Here is an 18,847-nt window from a genome sequence, read left to right on the forward strand (position 1 = left end):
AGACTCTAAGAGAGATGTCCTGTCAATAGCCAGCAAAGAGTCAGGACCCTCAGCCATGCAGCTGCATGGAAATGAATTCTGCCAACAACCTGAACAAACTTGACTTAAATTCTTCCCCAGTCAAACTTCCCGATGAGACTGCAGCCCAGCTGATACATTGATTGTACCCTTGAGAGACTGAGCACATGACCCAGCTAAGCTGTGCCTGGACTTGTGACCCAGGGAAACTGCGAAATGATAAATGTGTGTTGTTTTAAACTGCTAAGTTTGTGATAACTCATTATGCAGCATAGAGAACTAATACAATATCCATTTCTAACACTCTAAACCAGCACATGCTAATTAAAGTTTTCATCCTTTCAGTGTGTTTTTCATTTCAATTTTGTTTTGTATCTAATTTATTCAGAGATAATAAATTCATATGGTACCAACATTTAAAACTATGAAAGCATTTATAGTAAAAAGTCTTCTCTTGTTTTCCTGTTCCCAGTTACTCGGTTTCCCTCCCCAGGGACAACTTGTGTAACCAGTTTCTCATTTATCCTTCCAGGGATGTTCTACACTTGTATGTGCAATTACCACTAAATAAATATATTTATTTTTCATGAATGGCACTGTACTATGTATATACTTCACTTTGTTTTTCAGTTAATATTTCTTAAAGGTTATTCTGTATCAGTCCAATCAAAGCTCTTGATTTTTAAGATGGGCATGTCATAATTTAATAACCAGTCTGCAATTGATAGACTTTTAGGTAGTGTTCAATGTTTTGTTTTTACAAACAATATTGTAAGATACTTTGTATATTTGTAATATGGTGCAAGTGCAAGTATTTCTGGAGAAGAAATTTCTAGAAGTGGAATTTCAGGGTGAAAGGACATATATCTTTGTAATAATGACAGATATTGCTTCTCTTCCATAAAATTCATAACAGTTAATTCTTCTGTCACAATGTATGAGAATCCCTGTTTCTCTTACACCTCACAAAGACAGGGTCAATCTTTTTGCTTCTTGATAAACTGTCAGGTGAAAAATGATTTATCAGTGCATTTAATTTGCAGTTGAGTATATTTTCACAGGTTCAACAAATATATGTATTTTCTTTTCTGAATTCTGTTCATTTCCTTTACCATTTTCTTATTTGTTTGTTGGTCTTTCTTCTCTTTTAAAGATTGATATGCAGAGCTCTTTCTCTATTATCTAATTATTTAGATAGTTTAGATAATTAGAGCTAATTATCTATTAGGATAATTAGCCCTTTGTAATATGATTTGCAAATGCTGTATTTTCCTAGATTGCATTTTGATTTTATTCATTATGGTCTTTGCAATGTTTATTTCTAAAAATTTAAATTTATTAGTCTTTTCCTTTATCTTCTCTTTCTCTCTCTTTTCTCTCTCCTTCCTTCTCTCTCTCTCCCTCCCTTCCTTCTTTCCTCTCTTCCTCTCTCTCCCCCCTACTTTCCTCTTTCCCCCTTTCTCCTCCCTCCCTCCCTCCCTCCCTTCCTTCCTTCCTTCTTTCCTTCCTTCCTTCCTTCCTTCGTTCCCTCTCTCTCGTTCTTTTTCTCAGCCTCTGGGTTTAAGTAATATTTGAAAAGTCCTTCCCTAATCTGATATAATAGCATAAACATCCAATTATGATACTTTAAAAATATCAGTTAAATAGAGTACAAGGAAGTTGATCCCTTTGAGAATGACCAATAAGAGGACTTTTGGTATGAACCACAGACAAAGAAGAAATTTCAACTTTTCAAGCCAGAAAATGGAGGCAGGTACAGTTTCTCCTGGGCAAAGACTGAATGAATGCAGCAATCAAGAAGACCCCAACTCAGATTGGCCTGATCCCCAGTCCTGGTGCCCAGGTTGTGTCCCAGCTCCAGGCTGTGTCACCCCAAGGGCCTGAGACCCATGCCAACATGCCAATTTCCCTCACCTGTAAAATGGGAATGCCATTACCTGTCCCACCTTGCCTGCCTTGCAAAGTTGCTGTGAGGAACTAATGAGGCCAATGAGAATGGAAAAGCCCTGACAACTTCAAGTTTTGTACACATGCACATTGCCCTTCCCAGTGAGCCAGAGTAAATATGTCCAGCCTAGTCAATACCAATGCCTATACCATCCCCAAAATTACCCTGGTTGGAAAACTCCAAGTCATCTTTTACCCCTTCTTCCCATATCCTCTATATCTAAGGAGTTGCCACAATTCACTGATTCTAATGCTAATTTTTTCTTGCCTCTGTCTTCTCTTTTCTACTTTCACCACCACTGCCGTTGTTCTGCATCCATCTTTTCTTGGTTGGACCATTGCAGAAATGTCCTCGGTGTCTGTCTGTCACTGGTCCTTTGCTTTCCCCAATCTTCTGCTCCCAGATCCAGGCCTGGGCCTGTCCTTGAAGAGGGACTGGCCATACCTGGTTGGAGCCAGTTAAGTATGAATATCTAGGCAGACCAGCTGATCGTCTGTCTCCTCAGCAGCTAGCCCAGTTTAGTTCAGTATCAGGTGAATAGAACCCTGCTCTAGCCCAAGGCGGTGTGACTCTTTATTATTTTAAGCTAATCGCGGGAGTTCCATTCCCCTCGCCAGTGACTGACATAGGAATGGATGTGGGGCACAATTCTGGCCAAGATGTGATGGGAAGACCATCAGGGCAATTCTGGGAAATATTTTTCTTGTTTTTGTTTTGTTTTGGTTTGGTTTGGTTTTTTAGAGATGGTGGTCTTGCTATGTTGCCCAGGCTGACCTGAAATTTCTGGGCTCAAGTGATCCTCCTGCCTCAGCCTCCCAAATAGCTGGGACCACAGGAAGGAGCCACTGCACCCAGCATTCTGGGAAAGATTCCCTGGCTCTGAAGTAATTTCATACTGCTGCTTCCTGTTGGTCTGCATGTGATACCTGGAACTGTGGTGGACATTTTGAGACCACGAAGGGGAGATGAGGCCTCTTAACCTGATGATGGTAGAAAGGGCAAATGGAAAGAACCCTAATAATACTGACCTGCAGAACTGATCAAATCTGGAATTGCCCTGCCTCTGGAATTCTTACAGGACAGAATCAATGTGTGGAATGCTGTGCTGGGTTTCTGTTACTTGCAGCTGTGAGTAGTCTTACAGCTGAAAATACTACTACCACATCTATGGACATAACAGGGCACCCTGACTGGAGCAGAGCTGCCATGTGCATACATCTGGCATGGAGGACACCTTGTTCTCCAGGGATCTGGTTGCTTGTGTTAATATGTGTGAGGCTTTTGTTTTGGCCTAGGGAAGGAGGGAGGGTTAGGGGTATATGCAAAGATGGGGAAATAAGGAGAATGGGAGGATGTCAGTGATTGTCCTTTCTTCCCCCCAAGACCGTTACCATTGGTCTGCCCTGAGGATCAGTGTATTAGTCTGTTCTCATGCAGCTATAAAAAACTACCTGAGACTGTGTAATTTATGAAGAAAAGAGGTTTAATTGACTTACAGTTCTGCAGGCTGTACAGTAAGCATGGCTGGGAAGGTCGCAGGAAACTTACAGTCATGGCGGGAGGCGAAGGAGAAGCAGGTGAGTCTCACATGGCTGAGCAGGAGGAAGAGAAAAAGTGAAGGTGGTGGTGATATACACTTTCAAACAACCAGATCTCATGAGAACTCTATCAGGAGACAGCACTAGGGGGATTGTGCTAAACAATTAGAAACCACCCCCATGATCCAATCACCTCCCACCAGGCCCCTCCTCCAACACTGGGGATTATAATTTGACATGAGATTTGAGTAGAGACAGAGACAAACCATATCAATCAGCTTTGAGTCCTGATGGAGAGAGGTTTGGGCCAGGAGTCAGAAGAGTGGCATTCATAAAAATGTTGTGAGATCCTGATTCCACATCACTTCAGGGCCCAGCAGGCAGGGAAGAGTGGCAGCAGGGGATGGTTTAGGAGGCTGATGCAATGGCCCCGGTAAAGAGGAAGAAGGGTCCTGGTCCAGGAAGGTGGTATGGCATGGTAAAGAGTGACCAACTGGTCTCTCTGGGGGATGGATAAGGAGAGGAGAGCTCCCTGAAGGCCTCAGCAGTGAGAGTGATCACAGAACCTGGAGCCCTGGCCTGGCAATCTGGAACTGACACATCTTGGCATGCCTTTTGTCTCCTTAGAGATACCACTGCTGCTGCAGACACAGTAAGTCATGGGGAGAGGATCACATGGGTAAGCAGGTACCAACAGATAGGAGAACAGGATGGAGCCTGGACCCCCATCCTTGGTTTGGAGGTGAACATGGGAACAAGTAACAGATATGGGGGATGAGCCTCAGGTATAAGCAGATTAAGAATTTCTGGTGGAAGCAGGAATTACGGTGGCAGCCTCTCTTGAATTTTGAACCCACCAGTGCTTGCCTATAGGAGTTGAGGTACCTTGTATGCTCACAGCTGGCCTGCCACAGAAAGAGGGCAGCCTTGGGATTTTGTGCAGACACCAAGGGGACTCAGGCGTCCAGCTGAGAAAGTCAAGAGATCTGCATCCCAGACTTGCTTCCTAACTAGCACCTACAATTTCCTGGGGCTACATAAGGCCTTTTCACATTTGCTTCCTCCTTCCCCACACTGACAGGCATGTTCAGATGCAGTCAGAGTCTGGCCCTGGTTTTGGTGACAGGTGGGCACCTGCAGCTGGGTACCGTATTGCCATAGTAACAAGGTAGGGAAAACTGCCCCAGAGCTCTGAGGCTGATTAGATATCAAGACCAACCCACTGTCGCCTGACACCGTGTCTCCTGGGGCACTGCTGTGTGTGAGTGTCCAGGACAAGATGGGAATTTTCTGAGACAGAAAATTTAAGTGGATGGAAAATTAGATGCTTAACCAAAGATATTGTCCCCTTCCCCTCCCTATATATACTTGTCACTACCAGCTACAAATATACAATTTCCTGTCTCCTTGTGAACTAGTAGAAGCCACAAGAAAGGTGGTCCCACTTCCTGCTGGCATTCAAAGTTATGTAGAATAAGACATGCTTAGTTTGGAACATTACTTGGAGTGTTCCAAAAACTTCCTGATAAGTATTACCTAACATCGAACTTGGGATGTTTTAGTCAGTTTAGGCTGCTATAATAAAATACATACTACAGACCAGATGGCTTAAATAACAGACATTTATTTCTCACTGTTTTGGAGGTGGGAAAGTCCAAGATCAAGGAGCTGGCTGATTTGGTTTCTGTTAAGGACTCTCTTCCTGACTTGCTGATGGCTGCCTTCTTGCTGTGTGCTCCTGCGGCATTTCCTCTGCTCGTGGAGAGAGAGAGCAAACACTCTGGTCTATTCTTATAAGGGCACTAATTCCATCATGAGGGCCCACCCTCATGATCTCATCTGGCCTTAATTACCCCCCCAAAGGCCCTATCTCCAAATATCATCACATTGAGGGTTAGGGCTTCAGCATATGAATTTTAAGAGAACACAAATATTCAGCCTATAACATGGGGTTTATACAGTTTGAAAGTGGCCCTTCAGCACCTGTCAGGAAACATTTCTTATTTTATCCATTTATTTGTTCATTCATTTAGCCATTTTTTGAGTGCCAGAGACTATTCAGAGACTATGTCCTAGGATATAGCAGAGAACAAAACAGACAAAAATTTCTGCTGCCATGAGGCTTACCTTTTAGTGGTCAGAGATTGGAAAATTTACAAGTAAGCAAGTAATTACATAATCAGTGGTGATAAGAGCAATGAAAAAGCATAAAATAGGGAAGAATGAAAGGGTGTTGAGGGGGACTTGCTCTTTCATACGGCATGATCAGGGAAGACTGGGGCATCTCAGCAGAGGTCTTATGGTGGCCATGATAAAGTGTCTTGCAAGACCTTCTACAGGGAGCATAACTGATGGAAGGCCATGGCTATTTCATTTTGAAATTCATCGCTGCTTTTGTGTGAAGGCTATGTCTCCCGGGAGAGTTGGGACTTCCTCATCAGCACACTTTAGCTCAGGGACTCCCTGATGGTTTTGTCAAAACTTCCTTAGCCTGCCCAGCACTAGAGGAGGCTTCCACTCTACCTTCTCTCTTTTCTCCTTCTCTTGGGATCAGACTTGCCTCATGATCTAGCTACAGCCCCCGCCTTCCTCTGCTCCATCCCTAATTCCTTTTGCAAGGCAAAAGGAATAAAAGCCTTGCATGATTAATCTATTGCAGCATCTGCTTCACAGAGGAAGGACTAATGCAGATTTGAAGGAAGTTAGAGAATAAGCCATGTGAATTGGTGAGGGAAATATATTCCATGCTGAGGGAACAGAGACTGCGATGGTCTTAGGGCAAGAACATGGCTGGTTTGTATTAGATCTGAGATTTGATTTTTATCCTATTCATATGCTAACAGGTTAGTGTGTAACTGTTACATAGATTCTGGCAGAAGACATGAGACTCCTGGGTCAGAGACAAAGAACTCAGTTCTTATAGCACAGCCACACATCCTCTTGGTCAAAATGAGTTAATAGGACAGTCCAGAGTCAAGAGGAGGGGAAATGGACTATTTCTCCTCATGGGGGAGGCAGCAAAGTCACATTGCCGAGAGGTGTGGATATAGCGGGGAGAAGAACTGCAGCCAGTTTTTCAAACCACCACAGGTAAGGACTGGAGCCAGGTGCCTCAGGAGCTTGAGGACAAAGAGGAAATTCACTGAGTGATCAAGCAAGGCCTCATGGAAGACTTAAGTCTTTAGCCTTGCCAAATTCCTTTTTGTTTTTGTTTTGAGATGGGGACTTGCTCTGTCTGCTAGGCTGGAATGCAATGACATGATCATGGCTCACTGCTGCAGCCTCAACTTCCTGGACTCAAGAAATCCTTCCAACTCAGCCTCTTAAGTAGCTGGGAATACAGGCACATGCTACCATGCCAGGGTAATTTTTAAAATTATATTTGATAGAGATAGGGTCTCACTATGTTGCCCAGGCTGGTCTCAAACTCCTGAGCTCAAGTGCTGACCACCCATCCTGCCGAGTGCCAGCTGCTGCCTCCCTGTGGGTCTCACAGAGAACACAACCAACACCTCTCCTGATGGCCTGGGAGGCAAGGCTGAAACAGATCATGTGAGTCTTCCATTGTTCACATTCTGTTTGGTTACAGAGGGAGAGAGGAAGGCGGAGACAGGCCATAAATAACATGCTATGCCTGCTCTTACCTCCACTGTAATTACTCTCCCGCTCACCGCAGACACTTGCCCTGCCACCGGGGTCCAGCCTGCCACTGAATCAGGAAAGCAGTTTGTTCATGCAGAACATGTCACTGTTGGAAGTTTCTCTTTCATCATTAACTAATTTGCTGTGCTTTGCCACAGCCCTTGTTATCTATAACCATGGTAACAATGGAAAGAGCTGTACATGCATTTATTTTGGACTCTAAAAGCCCAAGCATGGTTTATTTCTGTCTCTTGGCTCCAGAGGAGCTGGGTGGGTCTGGAGGCAGGGGCTGGAGCTAGAGGACCAGCCCTTAGTCCTGAGCCTATCAGGGTGTGACTTCAAACACACAAATTCTTGTCTGGGACCTCAGTTTCCTTAAGTGTAAGGTGAGGGGATTGGGGTGTATGGTCTTTGTGGAGTCTTCCAGTGATGTCTTTCTATTAGTTGAAGAGTCGGGTGTATTTAGGATCTAGAGGGAGAGTTCCCCAGCCCACCCCAGAGGCTGTGAGCCGGCTGCGAACATGGGGATGTAGGCAGTGGTGTGTGGCTGCTGCATCTGGCAGTCCCCTCTTTCTGCTAATTTGGTGTCCTCACTATATAATTATACTGTGAAATTCCCTGACTGAAGATAATTTTTTAAAATATCTTTCCCTGACTCCCACCACTCATTGCCCAGATTCGTGAATGGGGTAAGTGGGTGTTTGCAGCTTTTGGCGGAGAACGAGGATGTTATGCAACCTGCCCTTCTCAGAATTTCCCAGCACCACCTCCACGCTGGGCCCCAGAAGGGAAGAATAGGGTTTTCTGATTGGGAGGATGCAGATTTTGACTTCTCTCAGTCTCGATTTCCTCATCTGTGAAGTGGGGAGAAAATTATCTTTCCTGTGGGGTAACATGAAGAGTATGAGACCATGCACTGCACCTCTGACCACAGGGAATGTGATGAAAATGTGGGCTTTCTCCCTTTTCCTGTGATCTTGGATCGGTAACTTCACTCCTCTGAGCCTCGGTTTCCCCATTTGCAAGTGGGGTCAATAATAGCTATATATCTTTCAGGAGTGTTGTGAGGGGGTTAAATAGGATACCAGCAAAAAACGCCCTGTGTTGTTGTTACTCAGCAATTGGTATTTATTATGACTACCAGCAAAAGCATGATGTCCTGTTACACCCTGCAGGATCGTGTTATCTGGGCGTGTCTTCCGGCTGGCTGTGGCTGCTTTGCCAGTCCAGTAAGATATGGCCAGAGCTGACAACTAATGGACCTGTCAGCTCGATGCAGAGCACTTCTTGAAGCTCCCCAGAGGCAGGTGCCGATGCCACATCGATAAACCCCATTCCCCTGATGGGCTCCTGACATTTCCTGCCTGCATTCCCCTGTCTGCCTGGGTCAGTAGTCAGACTGAGTCACAGCCACTCCCTGCAGCCCTGGCTGCCCACTGACCCAGGGCACAGCGTGGGAGGCAGCTGTGCAGGGTCAGTCCACTGATAGGGTGCCCTTTCTATTTATATTTTAAAACATTATGTTTTTTTCTTCTTATTTACCATGCTTATTATTCTTTCTTACATGAGGAAGATACTTAGAATGCCTTTGATCATTATTTATCTATTGCATATGTCAACATGTGTTTATTTAAACAGAGATAAAGGCCTGGAAGGAACCACCAGGGAGTTAATAGTTGTTGCCAGTAGGGAGAGGCGTTGGGAGAGGGGGGAAGCATTCACTTCTTTATAGACTAAACGAAACGGTGGGATTAGCAAAAAGTGCTTAATTTTGGTTTGAGTGAAAGCTGCTCAGTATATTTTATGTTTAAAAAAATTTTTTAAAGTAAATAACATGGATTACTTTAGAATTAGAGATACAATCTCAAAATGTGAAGAGACAAATGATATAAACACTTTTCAGCAGAAGAAACATCTTCATCATATTTTTTTGTTTGCTTAAATTGGGCTAATCTGTACTGGGCACCTATGCCCAGGGATTAATGTGTCTATTCAGACTCCCATGGAGGTGAATGTTTTTCTTGTTTATTCTTCTCATTTCACAGATGAAACGGTGCAGCCTCTGACCTGGGTTCTTTACATGAATCCTCTTAGTTCAAGCATGTTTCAGTTCTGGAAGGGAGAGCTGTTACAGTATGCTCTTTTGTTCTTTTGTTACCGTACACTCTGCGTGAGATTTGTACTGTGGCTCTGTGGACCTGTCTCCTTGCAAAGGCCAGGCTGAATGCAGGCTTCATGAAGACTTAAGCACCTGCAGTATCTGTAGCTCCCTTGGGGAAAGATGCTCTGCAACGCAGACCCCTGTGCTGGCCACCCCCATCCCTGTTCCAGAGAAAAGGCAAGGACTGGTCTGGTGGGAGGCTTCCTGCTTCAGGGAATGATCTCATCTTGAACCTGAGGGAGGTCCAGCCGGTGTTGATTCATTTTAGCAGGGGGCCCCCAGAGCAGAGGGCCTTACCTCTCCACCTGTGATTTTCAGCATTCCCTTGGGTCAGCATCAGGGCATTTGTCTTTTAAGACTAAGGTGAGCAAATTTTAAAAGGAGAAATTGAAAGCCTGTTCTCTGGTTGTCTACATGGCTAGGAGGAGGCCAGAGAGGAACAGACAGCCATAGACTGTCATAGGTGGGTGAAAGTGTGTGGACATGCTGACTCGAGCCAGTGGGGTTTCAGTAAAGGGTCGGAATCCAGGCTCTGCCACTAATTAGCTGTGTGACCTTGAGTAAGTTACCTAGCCTATCTGAACCTCAGTTTCCTTATTTGCAAAAGAGGAATTCAGAAGACCTTGCAGAATCAGAAGAGGGCTCCACTACATGAGATCGAATATGTTGGATGCCCTCCAAAGTTAAAATTAATAGTAATGATTACAAGACAAATCACCAGCCAAGTGATAGGGAAACGTTCTGTGCCGGGCAACCTGGGGCACGTGGGTGCTTAGGAATGCCGCTGCCCATGTGTGAGAGAAAAAGCAGCACTCTCAATTTTATGTTATTACAGGGGAGGCCACCAGGTGCCGTGGAGGCACCATGGGATCTGGCATCTGCTCTGGCCTCCGCTGCCTACCTGCAGTGTGACCTTGGGTGAGCCTTTCCCTTTTCCAGGTTCCAGAGCTAAACTGGGCCAAAACCATGCTCCTTTTCAACCCCAGAGGAGGTGCTGACCCTGCAGGGTCCCCACATCCATGGTGTTACAAGGTCTTCCTCATCAGGCCCATCCCTGATGACCCTTCTCTCCTTGTGCAGAACGAATGTTGGGTCTGGAGTGTTAGTCAGTGGTTGGTGGGGGGCAGCTGCTGCCTCTCTTTCTCCCCCACTCCTTGAAGGGGCTGCCTGTGCACACCAGACTGCTGTATTTCCGAGCCAAACCTCTCAACCCATCGTCCTGCTTGTTGCCCTGCTGTGCTCTCTGGATGCCCCAGACTTGAGTCTTCCCTGGGATCACACTGACCTCAGAGTCCCAGGTCCCGGGCCCATGTGCACCCTTACAGGACTTAGGCCCTGGTTAGAAGCCCCTGTTTCAGTTTGGGTCATCATGCCTGGCTCTTCTGGGATTACATCTGGTTCTGGAGCCCAAAGCGCCCACCCTGTTCTGCTAGTCCTCTGCTGGGCCCCTGGGGACATTCCAGCAATTTCTTCTGGAGCAAGGCAGAGATGGTTATGCTTCCCCTGACATCACCCTGGGCTGGCAGGTGGCCCCTCTCTAGGCACTGCAGTGGAGTGGATCATCTGTTCCATTTCTAAAGATTAGTCTCCCTTGCCTCCACATCCCACTGGCTCTGAGGTGTTATGGGTTTTACATGCCTTTCCCCCAAACTGCACCCTGACCCAGAGCCTGCAGTGCTGCACAGCACAGATGTGGTGACACAAGAATCCACTGGCCCCTCTCCTAGCCACTGTCCTTGGGTTGGCTGCACTCCCCTTCACTCCAGGCCGGCCTTAGGCACACAGATTTGCCCTGCACATGCATCCCTGCAGCTCTTCAGGATTTGGAGCCACTCTCCAGGTCCAGCTCTGGTACCGAGAATGTGCTTCCAACTGTCTACTCCGCCAGTGCTTCTGCAGCTCCAGCTCACCCTCACCACATCAGGAGGTCAGCAGGAAAGTGGGGTGGCTCAGAGGCCACATTTTCTGCTGGGGTTTGCATCCGAGCCCAGATGGCATCACACAGCCTGGAGGTCAGGACACGGGATGGGGATGAGGACTGCTTCTTAGGGTGTGCTGAAGGCAGCATGACTAGCTCAGAGGTGAGCCCTTACATACGCAATAAAAAGGGTGTAAAAGCATCCCTTTCTTGCTTCCCCACAAAGCTGCATGTGAGCACGCACGTGGATGCTAAGCCCCAAGGTGGGCAGCAGAGGGCAGGGGCTGAGAGTTAGTGATGAGAACACAGTGTCCTCAGGAGCCTGTGGGGAGTTTGTGGTGAGAACACAGCGTCATCAGCAGTAGAGAATGGACAAAGGTCTCCTGACTCCCTGTCCAGGGCTCTCCCATACCCTGAGTCTCTAGGTGTTTCTAAGTGGCTGACAGCTGGTTCTATCTATTGGGTATCTCTTCATCAAGTCACCCCAGCTGTGGCTGCTGGGAGATGCAGGCATTTAAACTCACTGAGCAGTCTTAGTGCCTGGCCTGGGTGGTTTCCTGTGACACCAGGTTGGACTGCAGGTGACTGTGCTGGGGCACAACTTTGCAGTGGGTTTAGCTGCCCCTTTTCAAAACGACAGCCTGCTCCAGGGCCAGCAATTGACATTAACAAAGAAATGTAATGAGCTGGGTAATAGTGGAAATTGATAGTGGTAATTAATTGCTAAAAGCATGCAGAGACCATGGCAGTGGTTGGATGACAAAGGCAGAAACCTTACTTCCTTTTGTAGGAAGCCCTCCAAAAGGCTCCAAGTCTCTGTAAACAACTTGCACAAGCTTTGTGAAGATACAAGGAGCTGCAGGTCTCCAGTGGCTTTGAAGGCAGCCTTCAGTCTGAACACCACTCTACTTGCCACTTCTTTGCTGGATCATCTTAGGCAACTTGCTGTAACTTTCCTGAGCCCATGTCCTCATCTATAAAATGGGGAGAAGTCCCAATTTACAGAGCTTGTGAAGAGCCAATGAAGTGCTTCCAACTGTCTACTCCGCCAGTGCTTCTGCAGCTCCAGCTCACCCCCACCACATCAGGAGGTCAGCAGGAAAGTGGGGTGGCTCAGAGGCCACATTTTCTGCTGGGGTTTGCATCTGAGCCCAGATGGCATCACACAGCCTGGAGGTCAGGACAGATGTGAGAAGGAGATGGACTTTGTAGCCAACTCAAATTCTGGCACTATCGCGTATTCACTGTGTGACCTTGGGGCAAGTCATCAACCACTCTGAGTTTCAATGCCCTCATCTGTAAAATAAGGATGATAATAACAGTTCCCATAATACATCGCTATTATTGTGAGGGCTAAATGAGGTAATAAAGTGCTAAGCACATACACGTAAGTGGCTGCCACAGCATATGGGACATTGCAACGTTCAATATAATTTACCTATACAACACTCTATTAGGAAATGTTTATAAGGTTCCAGCTCAGTCCATGATACTAGTAGTGATAGTGACATTTATGGAATGTTTCTCATGTGCTAGGTGTCATTCTAAGCTCTTAATGTGTATCAGCTCCTTTAATTCCCCTAACCACCCTATGAAGTAGATACCATAATTATCTCTGCTTTATGGATGAGGAGCCTGAGGGCTAGTGTTTGGTGATCACGTGAAGCAGAACTTGAAGAAATTATCTGGAAAAGCTAGCCAAAGCAGGTAGCTTTTCTGGGGAGGCCTGGCCACCCAGAGCTGTTTTGCTCCTCAGCACATTCTTCCCTGGATGGAGGCCGCTGTGGCGTCCTGTCCTGTCTGGGCACATAAAGACTCAGCATCCCCCTTGGCACTCTTGGAGGACTCAGTCCTGTCCTGCCCAGGAGTGCTCCCCATCCAAACCTCATCCCATATTTGGGTGCCAACCTAAACAGGGTATATGAGAGCATTCTGGGCAGAGGGAGCAGAATGTGGATAAGGACATGAAGGCATAAAATGGCATTAAATTCTTAGGAAAATGCAAATGACTGCACAGCTGGAGTTGGGCAGGAGGTGTGTGTTGGGGAACCCTGGAGGTGTGTGACTGGGAGGTAGGCAGGGTCTAGAGCAATGGTTCCCAACCTTACATGCACCAAAAAATCACCTGTGGAGCTTTAAAAATGCCACTGCCTGTGTCCCACCCCTAGAGGTGACTGAGTATTGGGATTTTTAAAAGCTTCCTAGTTGATTCAAATCCCAGCTGAGACCCAATGTCCTAGAAGATCATTTAAAGATATGTAGATTATATTAAGCAAGTAGACCTGTACTGTACAGTAAATTAATATACTTGAGGTAAACTCAAAAAAATTCAGATCTTCAGTCACACAAGCCACATGTCAAATGTTCAGTAACCACGAGTGGCTGCCATATGGGACAGCATAGATAGAAAGCATTTCTATTCAGCTCAGAAAGTTCTCTTGGGCCAGATTGATGTAGACTTTATCTGGTAGGCAGTGAGATGCCACTTAAGGGTTTTAAGAAGGGGAGTGATGTGGCCAAGGGTTTGCTTTAGAAAGAGGATTCAGGGGCTGTACAGAAATGGATCCAACAGATCTAATGCTAGCAAGACTAACAGCAGAGGGAGTTATTAGGGAACTGTTCTGATAGTCCAGCTGGACAGCGAAGCCCTGAACTAGTGCCTCAACACTGGAGCTGGAGAGGTTGGGATAGATTTGAGAAGGGTGAGAAGAGGCACTGCAGGATAAACAGGCCCAATTGGATGGGGATTGAAGAAGGAGGGTGAGTTTAGATTGCCGCTCATATTTTGGATCAGTTACTGGGAGGTTCCTCTGTGGCAATGGCTCCCAACCCAGGAGATTTCCCTCCCGGGGCACATTTGACTACACCTGGAAATATTTTTGATAATTGCAACTCAGGGGGTTGAGGGTTTACTGTGTCTCATGTGTAGAGACCGGGGATGAAGTAGAGGCTGGTAAATACCCCATAAATCACAGGACAGCCCCCTAGAATGAAGAGTTATCAAGCCCACAATGTCAATAGTGCAGAGGTTGAGAAACCCTGTTCTGTGGGATAAAGGCAGGAGATCAGTCTGGGCGCACTGGTAAAGATAATGAATAAAAGTGGGATAAATTGTGCTTTTAGTTCTTCTGAGAGTGGTTGGTAGAGATCCCCAGTAGACAGCAAATGTCTACTGGAGCTCAGGAAAGAGGAGTGGGGCAGTGATAAGCAACTGGGCATCCCCCCATCTCTGTATCCAGACCACCCAGTGGCTGCCCTGGACTCCTGTGGAGGGTGCTAAGTGAGAATGGGCTGAGAGTGGAGCTTCAGGGAGCAGCCACACTCCAGGGGCAGGTGGAAAGGGAGGAAGCCACATCTTTGGAAAGGTCTTTGTATGAAGCCAAGTGCTGTCTTCCTTCAGCCCCTGCTTTTATAGCATCTATAACGTCCCAACCATCCTGCATCTCCAGGCACTGCAGGCAGTAATGACTCATTCTTGCTGTCCAGCACCCAGACATTACCGTCAAGGCTGAATATCTCCCAAGCCTTGAGTTGTTTGTGAGTGACGTCTTCCAGACTCCTCATACTCCAAGCTCTGCTCCTGCAGGTGTGGTCCTTTGGCATTGGAGGGAAGGATGGGAAGAAAGGCATGCTTCTCGCTCCCAAGTGCGCTTCTGTCCCGCACAGTCCCCATGTGTACATAAAGGGTGCCTACTGCAAGGTAGCTGAGAACGGGGCTTGGGCCATTTTCTGGTGATTGTCCCTGTAGTGGGTTGAATACTGTTCTTTCAAAATTCATGTCCACCCAGAACCTCAGAATGTGACCTGATTTGGAAATAGGGCTTTTGCAAATGTAGTTAGCGATCTTGAGATGAGATCATCCTAAGTTTAGGGTAGACTCTAAATCCAATGACTGGTGTTCTTATAAGGAGAGAAGGCAGAGAGACACATAGAACTAAGTTCATGTGAAGACTGAGTCTGGAGTTGTGCTGCCACAAGCCAAGGAATGCTCACAGCCAGCAGAACCTGGAAGGGGGAAGTAAGGATCCTCTCCTAGAGCCTTCAGAGGAAGCGTGGCCCTGCTGACAATTGATATGAGACTTCTAGCTTCCAGCACTGAGAGAATAAGTTTCTATTGTTTAAGCCACCTGGCTTTTAGTAATTTGTTATGGCAGCCCTAGGATCTAATACAGCCCCCTGTGTTTAAAGCAGACATACCTTGACACAAATATCTAACCCTAGACTTGCTTGTCAAGCTTCCTGAGGTTTATCATTTGGGTGACAAAGGTTGGAAATGGGAGACCTCCGGTGTCTCTCTCAAAGGACTGTCTTCCATCATTTATCAATGGGTAAGCAATCTTAGAGGAGAGGGAGATTTGGGGGATGCAATAAACCCTGGGCTCCAAGGCAGCTTCTGGTAGCTAGCTAATCAGTTTCACGGCAGATTGAGCTTTTAATTCTGAATAGCTTCTAATTCTGAATAATAATAGATTATAATGCTGTTTATGGTAACTAATGTTTATTGGGTACTTATTATGCACTAGCACTTTATAGATAGTGCAATGAGATATCTGTACTCTTTACTTCAACCCTATTATTACCCCCATTTTAGTGATGAAGAAACTGAAGTTCTGAGAAGCTCTCTAAGGCCTTACAGCTTATAAGAGGCAAAATCCAGATAAACCCCAAGGAGTCTGCCATGAATGCTGGTTTTTAGCCATTGTATGTGCTAGCCTGCAAAGTGATGAAGTTGTTGGGTGAGCAGCTCCTGTCCGATGATCGTGGCCATCTTCAGGAGCTCTCGAGTTACCTGGTTCTAACAGTGTGGGCACTAGGTGAGCAGAGGAAGGAAGACAGTAACTGCTGATTAAATGCCTTAAAAAAGATCAAACTATTTTGGGGACACCATGGGCCATCTTTGAATACTGGGATGGGAGGCTCTCTAAAGAGAAGGAGCCCCACTCACTGCTGTCACTGATGCTGTGGCTGCACACGATACCTGTCTGTCCTGACCTCTGAACATCTCCCTTGCCTGCTTGGCCTTGGGTGGAAACTAAATGAGGGCCTCGAGACCCAGAGTGTGGTCTGTGGACCAGAACAGCATCAGCGTCACCTGGGAGCTTGTTAGAAATGCAGACTCTCAGGCTGCCCCCGATGTACTGAGAATCTGTTTTAAGAAGATCCCTAGGGGGATTTGTATGCACATTACAATGTGAGAAGCAGGGGGAAAAAATGACCCAAAGAAGTCCATAACTTGCAGTGAATTCTGTGCTCTCTTGGTGCAAATGGGCAGAGATGAGGGCAATGGGAACTTCACACAGGGACCTCGACTTCAAGGATTTTGGGCCCTGGATCAGACGGCCTCATTCAAGACTATCTTTGGCCCCATCTGCCCTGTGATCTGACACTCTCAGTTCTCTACTCCAGACCCCCAAGCTGGAGATGCCCTTCTTGGCTGAGCATCAAAGAGTGACCCTCCAGTGGTTACCAGGAAATTAATTGGGGTTACTTCTCTTTCTGTATCTTCTCAGGGGGGAGGGATGGAAGCTTCTGGGATGAGGTCCCTGGCAGCTGAGCTCATGTGAGGCAGAGCACATCAGATTTCATGGATGATAGAGCTTTTGATGTGTACTTTCACAAGGAAATGCTAGACCATCCCCTGCTCTTTTTCCAGCCCTGCACTCTGAGAGGCAGTTGCTCTCAAGCTCAGAGATGTCAAAGGGGATGGCCACTAGAGATGAATTATGCTGCTCTGTTCTCGCTAGAGATAAATGATGTTGCTCTGTTCCCGCTAGAGATGAATTATGCTGCTCTGTTCACAGCCCTCAGATGACTGTGAATGCATGGGCTGAAAGGGCTCAATGTAAATGATTTGAAGTGTCTTATCACTTTGCATTTTCTTTAACACTGAATCCTTACTCGTTGCGCGACGACAGTAGTTTCTAGAAGGTGAGGTCTGCTTGGGTTTAGCAGAGAATTAGAGGTCAGGATATTTTTTGATCAGTCTCACAGTGTTCAGCCCTGCAGCCTGAAGGTCTGAGAACACCGGCGGGGAGTGGGCGGTGGGTGCGTGGGAAGGATGGTGGCTCCGCAGTCCTGCCGTCAACGGTGGGTCCCAGAGACAGCGTGGATCACCTCCGAGATGACTCTGAAGGCAGGTTTCCTATGACAGCTGATAGGACGATCTAGACAGTGCTGGGGCCCAGCTGGCCTTGGCCTGGGAGGATGACTCACAGCAGCGGGACCTTGTTAACCTGTTTACAGTGAGTCATCGGAGCCCCTCCGGGCCTTGGTTCCCTCAGCTGTAAAATAGGAATAATAGTAACTGCCCCAGCTGCCTCACAGGGATGTGAAATCTACAGCAAAATGAGCTGAAAGTGGCCACCTGTAAAGCACCTACCCCGGGTTACGAGGCGTCGCTTCGTGCAGCCAACGCATTCTCTGCTTCCCGTTCTTGGAGCCATCGCGGTTGAGAACAAAACTGTCCAAGTGGGGGGATGTGCACTGTGGTTAAAGACAGGGAGAGGTGAAGTCTCTTGAGATGACATTGGACTCTGCACATTTCTAAAATTCTGCTATCAAATAGTAGCTACCTCAAGTCCTCCTCGACCTCCTTCCTTGGACGTTTGATTAGAACATAAAAATAAAAAAAAGATTTAAAAACCTGTTACAAAGGAAAGAAAAAGTGTGTGTGTGTTGGGGGGAACCTCAGCAAGTGAAGAGGAAGGGAAGCAATGTCTGTAATCTGGGAATACTGTACAGGCCTCTTGATCCAGCTATGGTCTCACCTCCTTGCCTGGGAACATGGGCCTTTTGTCATCTGGCCCGGCTCTATCTCACCAGCCTCATGTCCCTCTAGTTGCTCGGGGCTTATTACTGGTTATATATTTTTGAATGAGTGGCCACTATGTTTTTGCTCGTGCTCATTGCCTTTGCTTGGAGTTCCCTGTTCTCTCTGGGACATACCCTTCTTACCCTCACAGGTAAACATACAGGAAGATAAGGAAATGTCAGTGCATAGCCCAAGGCCCAGGAGGGGCTCTAACAATGTGTTCATTTGACATTAATTTTTTTTTTTTAGATGTAGGTTCACTCTGTCACCCAGGCTGGAGTGCAATGGATGGGATCTTGGTTCACTGCAACCTCACATGCTTCTGGGTCAAGCGATTTTCCTGCCTCAGTCTCCCAAGTAGCTGGGATCATAGGCATGTGCCACCACTTCCGGCTAATTTTTGTATTTTTTATAGAGACAAGGTTGTGCCATGTTGGTCAGGCTGGTGTTGAACTCCCGACCTCAGGTGATCCTTCCACCTCAGCCTCCCTAAGACATTAATTTTTAAAATTTAAAAAAAGTGCAAAAGTAAGATACCGCATTTTGATTACAGTTGGCTATGCCCATTGGCTCTTTCTACTCCATCGTCCCCTTTGCCACACCTGCTGTCATGTCGGTGACACTAGAGGAGTCAGTAACATTCATACTGTGATACCATGGCTGGCCTAGCACTTCAGGGCCCTGACATCAGCGGTCTGGCATGGAGGAGGGTGTGGAGAGAGTGTTCCTGAAAGCCCCTCCTACACTCGAAAAGGCTCACAATACTTAACTCTAAATCGAATTGATGGTGACCTCACTAACACAAGCTAAG

The 18,847-nt window shown here is 46.7% G+C and overlaps 1 protein-coding gene across 7 annotated transcripts in view; it reads right to left on the reverse strand.

The window, feature by feature from the left end:
- Window positions 1-18,847, reverse strand: part of RASGRF1 (Ras protein specific guanine nucleotide releasing factor 1) — a 320,023-nt gene that overhangs the window by 204,741 nt on the left and 96,435 nt on the right. For 2 of the 7 annotated variants that reach the window (XM_045395884.2, XM_065548269.2), the window contains 3 exons: window positions 17,605-17,708; window positions 17,124-17,506; window positions 3,463-3,558 (listed from right to left, as the gene is read on the reverse strand). The exons of 1 other annotated variant lie outside the window; for it this stretch is intronic. The gene's annotated coding sequence lies outside the window, so the exon portion shown is untranslated. The remainder of the gene's footprint in view (window positions 1-3,462; window positions 3,559-17,123; window positions 17,507-17,604; window positions 17,709-18,847) is intronic. 4 more of the 7 variants (XM_073996503.1, XM_065548270.1, XM_073996502.1 and 1 more) reach the window with 2 other exon arrangements.

This window comes from Macaca fascicularis, chromosome 7, assembly GCF_037993035.2.
Source record: "Macaca fascicularis isolate 582-1 chromosome 7, T2T-MFA8v1.1".
NCBI lineage: Eukaryota > Metazoa > Chordata > Mammalia > Primates > Cercopithecidae > Macaca > Macaca fascicularis.